This window comes from Ambystoma mexicanum, chromosome 8 (assembly GCF_040938575.1).
Source record: "Ambystoma mexicanum isolate Mex_15411 chromosome 8, UKY_AmexF1_1, whole genome shotgun sequence".
Taxonomy (NCBI): Eukaryota; Metazoa; Chordata; class Amphibia; order Caudata; family Ambystomatidae; genus Ambystoma; species Ambystoma mexicanum.
In genome coordinates, this window is record NC_090929.1 from 1,159,492,987 (window position 1) to 1,159,505,204 (window position 12,218).

Consider the following 12,218-nt stretch of genomic DNA (forward strand, 5'->3'; position numbering starts at 1 on the left):
GAGGAAACCTGACTCAACGAAGGCCATACTCCTCTTGGGCAACCCAAACATCAAACTATAGCAGTCCAAAATAACGGAATGTCCAATCTATGGTCAATAAAATGTATATAATTTAATTAAACAGACGAGATACAATAACTAAATAGAAATAAACAATGGAAAATGTGTAGTACAAAATGTAAGTTTGAAATGCAAATAAAAATCGTTAGCCCTCAAAAACATATTCTTTTTCCATGTGTTTAATACAAATTGGGGATCGAAAAAGCCTCCTGCCACGTCCCGCTCACCGACCCGCCCACATTTACTTTTCGGCCCACTATAGCCCTCATGTAAGGTACTTTTGGCCCTCTGTCAAAATCAGTTGTGCACCCCTGCCCTAGAAGAAGCCCAACTCACCTTAAATAAGGAGAAGTGTGAGTTTCGCAAAAGGACGCTTCGATTCTTTGGTCACGTATTTTCAGAAAAGGGAATGACACCTGACCCAGAAAAAGTTATCGCACTCCGAGAAGCCGAGCCACCCACCACCACATCAGACCTCAGATCCTTCCTGGGACTTGCAAGCTACTGCACAAGGTACATACGAGACTTTGCGTCCGTCAGCAAACCCCTCAAAGCCCTCATTAAAACTAACACCGAATTTGTCTGGTCGTCCAAATGCCAAGAGGCGTTCCAAACCATCAAGGACCGCATATCCGACGGCCGGAACATGGCATATTTTGACCCTAATAAAACCACGGAACTCATTGTCGACGCCAGTCCAGTAGGCCTGGGTGCCATTCTCACGCAATTAGGCGACAGAGAAGGACGCGAAAAGCACATCGTATCATACGCCAGCCGAAGTCTCTCCAAGACGGAACAGGCCTACTCCCAGGCAGAGAAGGAAGGATTAGCAGTAGTCTGGGCCTGCGAACACTTCCACCTGTTTCTTTACGGGAAACCCTTCGTGGTAGCCACGGATCACCAAGCACTCATCTTCATTTATGGCAACCCACAAGCGAAAATGCCACCAAGAATAGCCAGATGGGCACTTCGCCTACAGGACTATCAGGTCACCATCACACACAGGCTGGGGAAAGAGCAAAACGCCGCCGAGTTCCTCTCCCGCCACCCAAAAGAAAAATGTGGACCAGAATCATCCATCGCTGCTCAGTACATAAGATATGTCATCCGGACATGGACCAGATAATTTGTGAATCCAATGCCGACCAAGGTATACAAATCATACTGAGATGCCTAGAAACGGGGCGATGGAAACAAGCAAAACAAATCAAAGAAACAGTCAGCAATGACACGAAACAAGACATCACATGCTTTCTGGCAGTGAAAGAAGAACTCGCAAAGTCGGAAGAAGGGCTGCTGATAAAGGGCACCAAGCTCGTAAATTCCACGAAGCCTGCGACGGAAAGCCCTAGAACTAGCCCACGAAGGACACCGGGGCAGTGTGTCCACGAAAAGAATGTTAAGACAAAAACTATGGTTCCCCCAACTAGACACCTCAGTGGAAGAACTACTCCAACACTGCCCCACGTGTGCAATCATAAAACCACACACATCACCGGAACCATTGAGCATGGCAGCACTGCCTGAAGGAACATGGGAAGAAATAGCCATCGACCATTTTGGGCCCATGGAAGGGGTTGAGTACATATTGGTGGCAGTTGATGAATATTCAAGGTACCCCGATCTACAGATAGTCCCGTCCACCTCAGCGCATCACACCATTCCAGCGCTAGATCGGATGTTTGCACCGTACGGAATACCCAAGGTAGTAAAGTCTGACAATGGACCTCCTTTCACTGGACAAGACTTCCAAAGATTTTCGGAATACATGGGTTTCCGCCACCGAAAAATAACACCATTGTGGCCACAGGCAAATGGGACAGTAGAAAGATTTATGAGCAACGTTAAACGCACAACCCAAATAGCACGCCTCACAGGAGAACCTGTTGAAAAACTACTATACCAACTCATGCGGGACTACCGAAACACACCGCATAGCATCACTGGGAAAACGCCCTCAGAAGTGATGTTCGGATGAACAATTAGAACGCGGCTGCCACACGTAGTGGCTGACAAAGACCGATATGAGTATGATGCGGACATGAGAAGAGAAGACACGCTTATGAAAGAGAACATGAAAAGGGCAGCCGACGCCACCCGTAGGGCCAAAAAAAACAACCTAGCACCAGGAGACCTGGTAGTGGTTCCGGCAACCACAACATTGCAAAAACATGGCTCCATTCAGTGAAGAACCCCTCATCATTGTCAAAAAAAAGGGATCACTCATCACTGCAGAAGGAGACCGCAGGTCTATGACAAGGAACTCATCCCACTTCAGGCGGATGCCCGGAGTAACACCCACAGCTGACACAAGCGGAAATGATACCCTCTCACAATGGGACACCACCTATGAAGGAGACCAAGAAGACTCTGCAAGTGACATGTCACAAGGGACATTGATGAGTCAGTCCGCAAGGGTGGACGGTCGACCCCAGAGAACCAAAAGAAAGCCCCACCGCCTCAATGAAGAAATGAACTAAGACCGGACTCTATGTTTAGTAACGGGAGGGTGTGGTGTTGCCACTACACCCCTATCACATGGGGAGGCCCAAGGAGTGGGAGGAAGGGGAGGAGCCGCTCAGGGAGGAAGGTGGCAGTTCGATGCAGGCACTCGTTGAATAAAGAAGTGTTGCACCCCAGCTCGTGCCCGTCTCTCATTGCATGAATGAAGAGCGACTGACACCCTAGCGTGAGGCGGTCCACTAAGAGGGCACCATACATGGGTAAGTAGATTGCTGTTTGGGGATCAGGGCGCCTTGCACGAATGCCGATTTAGCGCTGTGCCGTATAGGAAAGCATGCATGGTGAAATTTCGTTGAAAGTTTCATCCGCGTTGTTTTTTTGCAGTTCGGAATGCAGGGGCAGACCACAGTATGTAAGTGAAGAGCGCTGGGTGGTCGCAGTGTTTTGCATTTGTGCAATTCATCTTCACGGTTGCCGTGTGTGCTGAGGCAAGGTTAGTGAGGTTAGCGGCAAGCCCTGGGTGGTTGCTGCACCGCCGGCTCTCGTGTCCGGTGTAATGAGCCTTGGTGTTTTTTCCCCTATTGAGTGGCGGAGCTGGTGGTCATGGTTTTCAAAATGCAATACATGCTTTCATCGAATGCAGCCCCAAGTTGTTAGCTATAACCAATATATTACAAGTTATATAAGGTATGCTTCCAGCTGATGCGACCGCCGAGCCGTGGGTTAAATGCTTTGGGCAAACAAGTCAAGTCGATCGCTCGCTGTGCACGCAATACCTGGTTAGTGCATTCTTAGTTTGCGCCCGGTAATGCAAAACTTTCTTAGCACAGCCACCAGTCGCCATACCGCGTGGGGCATGAGTATAGCAATATGCATCTGCATTATAGCATGCAGGTAATGTATTCCCTGGTGGGTCGCCGTGCCGTGCGGTTGCTTGTAAAAGGATAAGTCTGCTGATTAATGCTCGACAGTTTGAGTGCCTTTGGAGGGTTGCTGTACCCACTGGGATTTAGTAGATGTAAATATAATTGGGTCTTGGTTACAGTCAGCAGTGGCTTGGGCTTACTTATCAGGAACTAATAGTTGCCCTTGGAGTATTATTATTCATGTGTGGTACCCCCATATGGTCTCTTTGCCAAGGGGGTACCACTCAAAGCAGACAGCAGTTAACAGGACTTGGTAAACAATTTTGGTAAACTAAGTTGATTTGTACGGTTTATTGCTCAGTTGTTTGCCGTGTGTTCATGGCAAATGTATTGGAAATAGGGGCAGGAGTTGGTAGATGGGTTAGAAAGTATGGCCCCGGGATTGGGTTTAGATGCAGGCTCGCTAGGATAGTCCTTAATACACTCAGTGGCGCGCAACACCGTCCGAGAGGCCATGGAAAGGAATGAGTAGCGAAAGATGTCAAAGGGAACAAGCAGTTAACAGGGCTTGCATATCGTCCCCTCTGGACGAGATAGGCCCAGGGTAAGTAAAATGAACGGACATGTTTGGTGTAATAGGTACAGGTTAGTAGATGTACCCATGGGGACTGCAAACTATTCATTATTGCAGGCGTATGGTGCAGCTTCCGTTGCTAGCCGTAGTGGGTTGTAAACCAAGGATGGGTGAAGAGAATAGCTCAGGTTTGAACCCACAGCGGGTCTTAAAGTATGCATGGCATGGGGATGGTCGGCTGGTGGGGAATATGGTGGGTCCAAGCGCGGTTAACGGGACTCGACATGGTTATGGGCCTTCATTGCAGGTGGAACGTCCAGCGTTGTAGCTCAAGGTTTAATTGGGTCACAGTGGTCGTCGAATGACCGAGCTAGGTAGTGGGGGGGAGCTGCTTATGTGAACACTGATTAAGTCTAGGGGGATTAATGAACAGTCAAGTCTTAATGGAGGAAGATGTTACTTTCTTCCCACGTAGACTGGATCGAATGGCACGCACGGCCCTCAGCCAACCCCATCGCAAATCCCAGACTGAGGCCAGGTGAGCCTTTATGTTTCCTCCTAGTTTAACCCTTGGGTAAGGCAGGAGACACAACTGTTTATGCGCGACTCCCCCCGGGGTGCGAGTTTTTGACACACCACTAGCAGGATGCATTAGCGGGGTGCATTACTAGCTCCGCTAACATATACCTCACTCGTTTTTGGACAATTAGGGCACCAATACTCGTAATCTCTTACCATCTGGAATGGAGGTAGATCCTCCCATTGCTTCGCAGCAGAGCCATGGGGCGCCATAGGTGGCGTGATAGAAATGATTTCCGATAGGTACGCCACACAGCCGCAGTATGCTGGTCAGGGTGTTAGCTGGGCACCTTTCATCTATCGTTCTTGGCCACCCAATTCGCGAGTGTTGCAAGTGTAGGACACAGTCATGTTATCAGGGGCCCTAGGTTTTAGGGCACACTTCACAAATAATTTGAGCACATTAAGTTAGTGCAGATATCTAAAAGGGGTCTCGAATTGTGATGCTCTCATTTAAAGGTCGTCTTTTATATGGTAATTGCCACGGGGAAAAGGGTGCACAATACTGGGACAGGTGGATTAAGGCCTGCGTGGCAAGCAAGTGGTTTACTGTGAAGACTGCATATTTCCTGGGAGGATGGCTCAGCAGCAAGGTTCTCGCCTTGAGAGCAAGATGACACAGAGCAGCACAGGTTCAAGCCCCGGGTCTGCTCGTAGAAACTTCTGGGTATTAAACACGTTATAAATAACCCATTACTGCGTATGCCAATGGAATTAATTTAGTTACGACGGTGCTTCAGGGTCGATAAACAAATAACAGTGGTGGTGGTGCATCGGATAGGTACCAGTATAGGTGTTAGTACGACGCTACTTAAATGCCAGAATGATGGCCGAGGGTGGCCTAAAGGAAACAAGGACAAGCTCAGATTGTCCAGGTCTTGAACGCCACTCCCCCCCCCCGCCGGGGATCGTCTGTAGGCAGTCCACTGGGACTATGGCGGGGGAGCTTTGGCCTACTGATGGAATAGAGGAGGGGAAGGAGGTCTATTTAAGAAGAGAATGGCCCAGCTCCTCCCGGTCAGGAGCGGCACTCCTCCAGCCCGGCAAAACTCCTGCAACGGCAGGCAATCCGCAGAGGATTAGGGTGGGGGAGATTGGGCCTACATGACAAGTAAAATGGAAGTGGGGAGCCTCCCTTTGCAAATCCAACGGCGGGGGAGGCTTTACTAAAGGAATTAGAAAGTCAGCTTCCCCCGTCGGAAACGGCGCTCCGCCAGCACAAGATCTACGGCAAGGGCCGTCAGCCCAAGCATTATTGAGGGGGCAAGATTGGCTTGATAAGAAATGGATAGGACTGATACAAGGGGGGAGGAAGGCAAAGTTGGTTTGGGAAATTCTAGCAGAGGAATAAAACTCAAACTTCACCCATCATGAACTGCGCTCTCCCAACATGGTAACTCCTGCAAGGGCAGGCAGAGCAAGGATAGGTTGGTTGGGGAGCTTTAGCCTAATAAAATAGGGAGAGGAACTTGCAGTGGTCGAAGTACGGCGTACGAGTTGAACTCACAGCTGGGGTAAACCAGGAGCCGGTGGTCTGAGATCAGGCCAAGGCAAGAAAGAAATGTGGAAGGGCAGAAGTGTTCCCCAGACCAGGCACAACCTGATCAAAGGTGAAGTCCCTGGTTGAATATGCAAAAGAGAGAGTGCACTGGCCAGCATGAAGCATGGAGGTTTTACAAAAAACTGTGCACAAAGTGAACTAAACTCCTGCAACTATGAAAGAGGAAAGGGGGGAGCCGCGGTGGGCGGTAACCCACCTTTGTTGTGGCAGTGTTTTGGCGACCAGTGACAAGAGACAGACTCCGAATGAGCCATTGCAAAGCCGGAAGGGTCTTCGCTCTTCTCGGACCAGCGCCTCTTGGGAGCCTAAGCGGTGGGGGTGCCTGGTGGTAGCAATGAGGGCTCAGCTTCTCCCGAAGAAACAGCGCTCGCTCAGCCTAGGAACACCTGCAGGGGCAGGCTGGTCTCAGGCACAAAGGATTGGGGGAGTTGTGCCGACTGTGGGCTTTGTTGGGAAAAGGGGCAAGCAGATTTTGGACATGGAGCAGTCGCCGCACCTTCTGAACTATTTTTCACAATTGTTTGTTGTGTTTTCTGTTATGTGTGAAAATAAATCTGCTGCCTTTTTATGCCAAAAAGAAGACATGTCTCATTATGCACCTTACTAGTGGGAAAAGAAAGGGGCTAAGAGGAATGAGCAAGGGCGATGTATGTTGGCATAGTAATGGACAAATGCCCAGGTCATGCCTGCAACAATTCATGCTTAATTGCAGAAAACAAGGGTAGATTGTCATGCGTGTCAGCTGGAATGCTGGTTTGTCTTTCGTAGTTGGCATTCTAGCCTGGCATCAGAAAGGACGGTTGGAATGGGCTAAGTGGCGGTGTGCCACGGGGTCTGCTAAATGTTGTGGCCTGCTCCCGGATCACCGGAGCGGGCCACGCAAATGTCGGGATCACCCAACTAGTACCATTTGGGGCTGTGTTCATGCAGCTGCTGGATCACAGAGATCACCCTGTGAGCTCTGGATCGCTGGAGTCAACCACGTGGGCTGGGGGCACCCAGCTCACTGCAGCCCCGGCTCTGGAGGCACCCAGGCTGGGGCTGCACCTTCAGCCATGATCACATGGCCCATGCAGTCAAGGGGGACCTTGTTGCCTAACGGGGGCACCGTCCTCGTGCAGGGCCCCGTCCTTGGGCCTCCTGCACGCGGTGTAGCACCAGCATGGAGCCTGGAAGTACGACACCAGAGTCAGCTTCTGATCGACTGACGAGCCGGAATCGGTTTGTCTCTTTCATTAACCAGGTCACATGGTTGCTACCATGTGTCCATGATGCAGTTCCTGGGAGCTACCATGCTCCCCAGGAGAGGTGACATGCAACACTCCTCCTTTTTCATAACAACAAAACAAATACAAAACCATAGCAGAATACACACACTAACACTAGAACAGTAGATCCCACTAGCCTTCACCCACTTAGGGACCCAGCTTGCTCCAGTGTGACAGTCCGGGCTGGTGAGCAAACAGGTAAAACGTTAGAACCTCCACCCGCAAGCACACCCTTTATTAACCTGGGTGAGTGGTTCTTGCACCACTGACACAACACCATCACTCCTAGCTGGTACCTCTCACCACAACCACCATAACGCTACTTCACACAATATTTTGGCTGGGCCAATTCGGGTCTGCGGGGTACCAGTCTGACTTCCTTTGACACCTCTTGAGGACAGTTCGATGTTCAGGGTCGGTAAAGGCGCACCTGGGGGTACCAAGGGCCACCTCTACCTAGTCTGTAGACAGCAGGACAACTTGTGGCCGAATGCTGGTGGGAAGATGAAAGTTCAGGACTGGGAAAGCCGCACCTGGGAGTACCAGGGGCCACCACAGCCTAGTCTATCACTGATGGGGGAGAACCCTGGGAGGGTGCTTGGTCGATGGCAGGATGATGAGCTACTATCTTCCCTTCCCCCTTCGTCCATGGGAGCTGCTGGACCCTGTTGACAGCAGAGGGTGCACAAGCACTCGCCAGAGCTGCAACCCTTCTTCATCCCTTCCTGTAGCCGGCAGCCAGCACACCTTTGTCAAGCCCAGTGTCTTGCAGGGCATTTGTCCCTACGCTGGCACTCCTCCACACACATGGGGCATAGTGTTTGGTTGGGGGTGAGGGTGCCATGGGGCATAGTGTTTGGTTGGGGGTGAGGGGGCTCTGGGGCATAGTGTTTGGTTGGGGGTGAGGGGGACATGGGGCATAGTGTTTGGTTGGGGGTTAGGGGGACATGGGTCATAGTGTTTGGTTGGGGGTGAGGGACATGGGGCGTAGTGTTTGGTTGGGGGTGGGAGCCATGGGCATAGTGTTTGGTTGGGGGTGGGAGCCATGGGGCATAGTGTTTGGTTGGGGGTGAGGGGGCCCTGGGGCATAGTGTTTGGTTGGGGGTGAGGGGGCCATGGGGCATAGTATTCGGTTGGGTTTGAGGGGGCCTTGGGGCATCGTGTTTGGTTGGGGATGAGGGACATGGGGCATAGTGTTTGGTTGGGGGTGGGAGCCATGGGGCATAGTGTTTGGTTGGGGGTAAGGCGGCCCTGGGGCATAGTGTTTGGTTGGGGGTGAGGGGGACATGGGTCATAGTGTTTGGTTGGGGGTGAGGGGGACATGGGTCATAGTGTTTGGTTTGGGGTGACGGACATGGGCCATAGTGTTTGGTTGGGGGTGGGAGCCATGGGGCATAGTGTTTGGTTGGGGGTGAGGGGGCCATGGGGCATAGTGTTTGGTTGGGGGTGAGGGGGCCATGGGGCATAGTGTTTGGTTGGGGGTGGGAGCCATGGGGCATAGTGTTACACTCCAAGAGTGAACCCAATAATAAAGCTAAAACAGGCACTGTTAGGAGATGAACAACTTAAATATGGAGGAAGCCCGGTATACAGTTGACTGACATAAGTTAGCAACGTATACTCTGTCTGTGTCCGGGGGGACAAAGATCTATAGTTATGGTGAAGACAGAGCTAAAGTGTAGATGCCACACATTTACAGGACTCCCAGAATCGGGAGACCACACAAGGACCAGTCGTTATTAAAAAGAGATAAACATCAAATTTAATAGGTTCAGAGTCTAAAAAGTGATTAAATAATGTGGTCCACAATACATACAATTCATAAACAGAGTAACAGAAAAACAAACAGGCGTTACGTGACAGGCTAAAATTTAGCTGATTTACAATGTATCAAACTGTAGACACATTCAGTGTCTGTAGGTACATTTTAACAAATAGTGTACCATACCCTACACTGGTTAGGTTTAGTTAAGACAAACAATTAGTAACTCTGGTGAGAAATACAGAGTATTAGCTCGACATGTTTCAGTTCCTACAATTATTATGGAACATTCATCAGGAGGTATATGATTAACCACGTAACCAGGACAACAGTCAGTAGACAACTAGTAACATTCGCGGAATTCGTAGCATCTATAAGATAAAAGACAAAACGCAAAACATAAACTTACAATTAGCAATTCATGTTGCAAGTTCAAAATTCATGAACTACGGAATCAAAAAAGAGGGGAATAGATACCTCCATTGATGCCGAGTGGGTGCTCTCTACTCGAGAAGTAGTAGGCGGTATGGGACCGAAAATCGTTCCTACCTAGAGTAAAAATACATACACATGAGCGCTAAAAAGTAGCTCATTAACAAAAGCAGGAAACGTGCTAAAGCTTAGCAGCTAATGACATAAGTGTAAAGTGTGAACCATCTAGAGATGGAAGTATAGACAGAGAGAGTCTAATGTGGTAAAATGAACAAACATGTCCACAGGGTGCCTCCTACGTAGCTCCGAGCTGTAGTGCATTGGGTAGCTCTAATCAAAGAAGATTCATCAAAGCGTGACACGGAGTCTCGTGCTACACCGTTAATAGGCCCTGAAGTAAGGGAATTGGGCGACTAGAGTGGCAGAAAATTAGTAAATGCCGCCATTAGAAACCAAGCAAGTCATATATCAACGGCGGTCCCCAAACAGGGAATCAGTGTGCATCAAGCCTTACCTACGAAATGTAAATAGCAGTGCCGGGCGAGAACGGATCTGGCAAACGGCTCCAGGAATAGACGCTGCAACCAGCGATAAGTGCTGCAAGGTTAGTACAGCGAGCACCGTGTTCTAGGGAGATAACAGGGTCATTAGGCTGGATGACCGGTGCTTGAACGGTAGTCATGGAGACACAGTGGTCCTACAACTATGTCTGGCCAGGAAGAGAGCAAGCAAACCAACGTAGTTCTGAACGGCCGCCATCTTGGAGTGGCAAGAGCCGGTCGCAGAGCGAAAACAGAACTCCTGAGTGCTAAAAAGATAGACATACGGGGAAGCTGTTGGGGATAGTACCAAAACTATAACAGTTCTTAAGGAACTACTCCAAGAGCAAGAGGACCGTATAGAGATAATAGAATAAATTATCTGTAAATATACTCATTAGGGAGAATACAGCTAGTATGTAGAGAGATAAGGGTAAACAATTATCCTTATAGGTGTATAGTGCATGGTAAACAGTGTAACAAATAATACAGCTACCAATATTAGTCCTGAGAACTCTGAGGTACCTCGTACACACAATACAGAGATAGCAGAAAAAAAGATCAAAGAAATGGTCAAAAAAACAGGCAATTAGATATTATACCATTCGACAGAGTCATTGAGACCCCTGATATCACTCTGCAAAGTATAAATCATCTTTTGTTCCATAGTAAACAGTTTTTTCTCACGGGTGGCATAATTAGAACCTTTGAGTGATAACAGTATTGTCCATTTAAAGTCTTCATAGTGATGTTTCAGAAGATTGAAATGCTTCACCATTGGGGCATTTTCAGTCCTGTTTTTAAGACAGCTCCGGTGTTCCATGATCCGAACTTTGGCCTTGCGAGTTGTTTTCCCCACATAATGCAGTCCGCATTTACAAGTGATCAGATATACCACAAATTCTGTGTTACAGTTAGTTAAATTTTTTTGTGTCCAGAGCTTTGAGAGTCCAACATCAATATTTTTAGTTACAGAGGTCAATTTGCAGACCCCGCATGAACCACAAGGGTAATGACCGGTGGGTTCAGGTAGACCCCATAGAGTGGTCAATCTGGGTTCCTGGATAGGGATGGATTTAAGTTTGCTATTACTAACTCTGTTGCCTATCGTTGTGCTTTTTTTATAAGCAAAAATTGGCATGTTCATAGTTGGGGAGGAGGATTGAAAGATTTTCCAATTCTTCTTAATGATGTTGGTAATATCAAAGCTCTGGTTAGAAAAGGTACTCACACAAACAATCCGGTCATCTTTAGGTTTGACTGGTTTAGGTTCTAATAATGCCTCTCGATTGTTATTGAAAGCCCTTTTGGCTGCTTTTTGCACCAGTTTCTTAGGGTACCCTCTCTGTCTCAGTTTTTTTGCAAGGGTGTCGGCCTCCGCCTCATAAGTTTCTTTAGTAGAGCTATTCCTTTTCAGGCGTAGAAACTGCCCAAAGGGGAGGTTGTCACGAAGATGTTTAATGTGGTGACTGGAGTACTCTAGAAGGGAGTTTTTATCGGTAGGTTTATGATAGGGCTTAATTTTCAGGACTCCATTCGAAGCAAAAATGGTTAGATCCAGAAAGTTAGTGAACTCGTTGCTAGACGTCATAGTAAACTGGAGGTGAGGGTTACGGTTATTAAGCCAGTTGAAAAAGTTGTTAGCTTCAGTCAAGGTGCCTCTCCATATGACCAGGATATCATCAATATACCGACTCCATTTCACAATGTTATTATTGTAGGGATTAAGATTACTATAGATGTTACTTTTCTCGAAAGTCTCTACATATAAATTCGCAACACTCGGGGCCATGGTAGCACCCATGGCAGTCCCTTCCGTTTGTTGAAAAATCCTACCGTTGAACTCAAAATAGTTGCGTTTCAACGCCAGTTCGACACACCACAAGATAAAGGACGTGGGAACCGGATCCTTGTCAGTACGGCCCAGAAGTATTTCTTCAATCGCCTCTAAAGATGTTTGCTGAGGAATATTGGTGTAAAGAGATATGATGTCAAAGCCGAGTAGCAACTGGGTATTGGGGTCGAAGGCCAGGTTTTCGTGACTGTTGATAACATCTCGAGAGTCTTTCAGGTAAGATGACATTTTTTGCACAAATCCCTTCAGATAGTGGTCT

The 12,218-nt window shown here is 48.4% G+C and overlaps 1 protein-coding gene across 1 annotated transcript in view; it reads left to right on the forward strand.

Moving 5' to 3' along the window:
* Positions 1 to 2,655: 2,655 nt before the first annotated feature.
* DNTTIP2 (deoxynucleotidyltransferase terminal interacting protein 2) overlaps positions 2,656 to 12,218 on the forward strand; it is a 308,996-nt gene continuing 299,433 nt past the window's right edge. The window contains exon 1 of the mRNA XM_069611233.1: positions 2,656 to 2,783. The gene's annotated coding sequence lies outside the window, so the exon portion shown is untranslated. The remainder of the gene's footprint in view (positions 2,784 to 12,218) is intronic.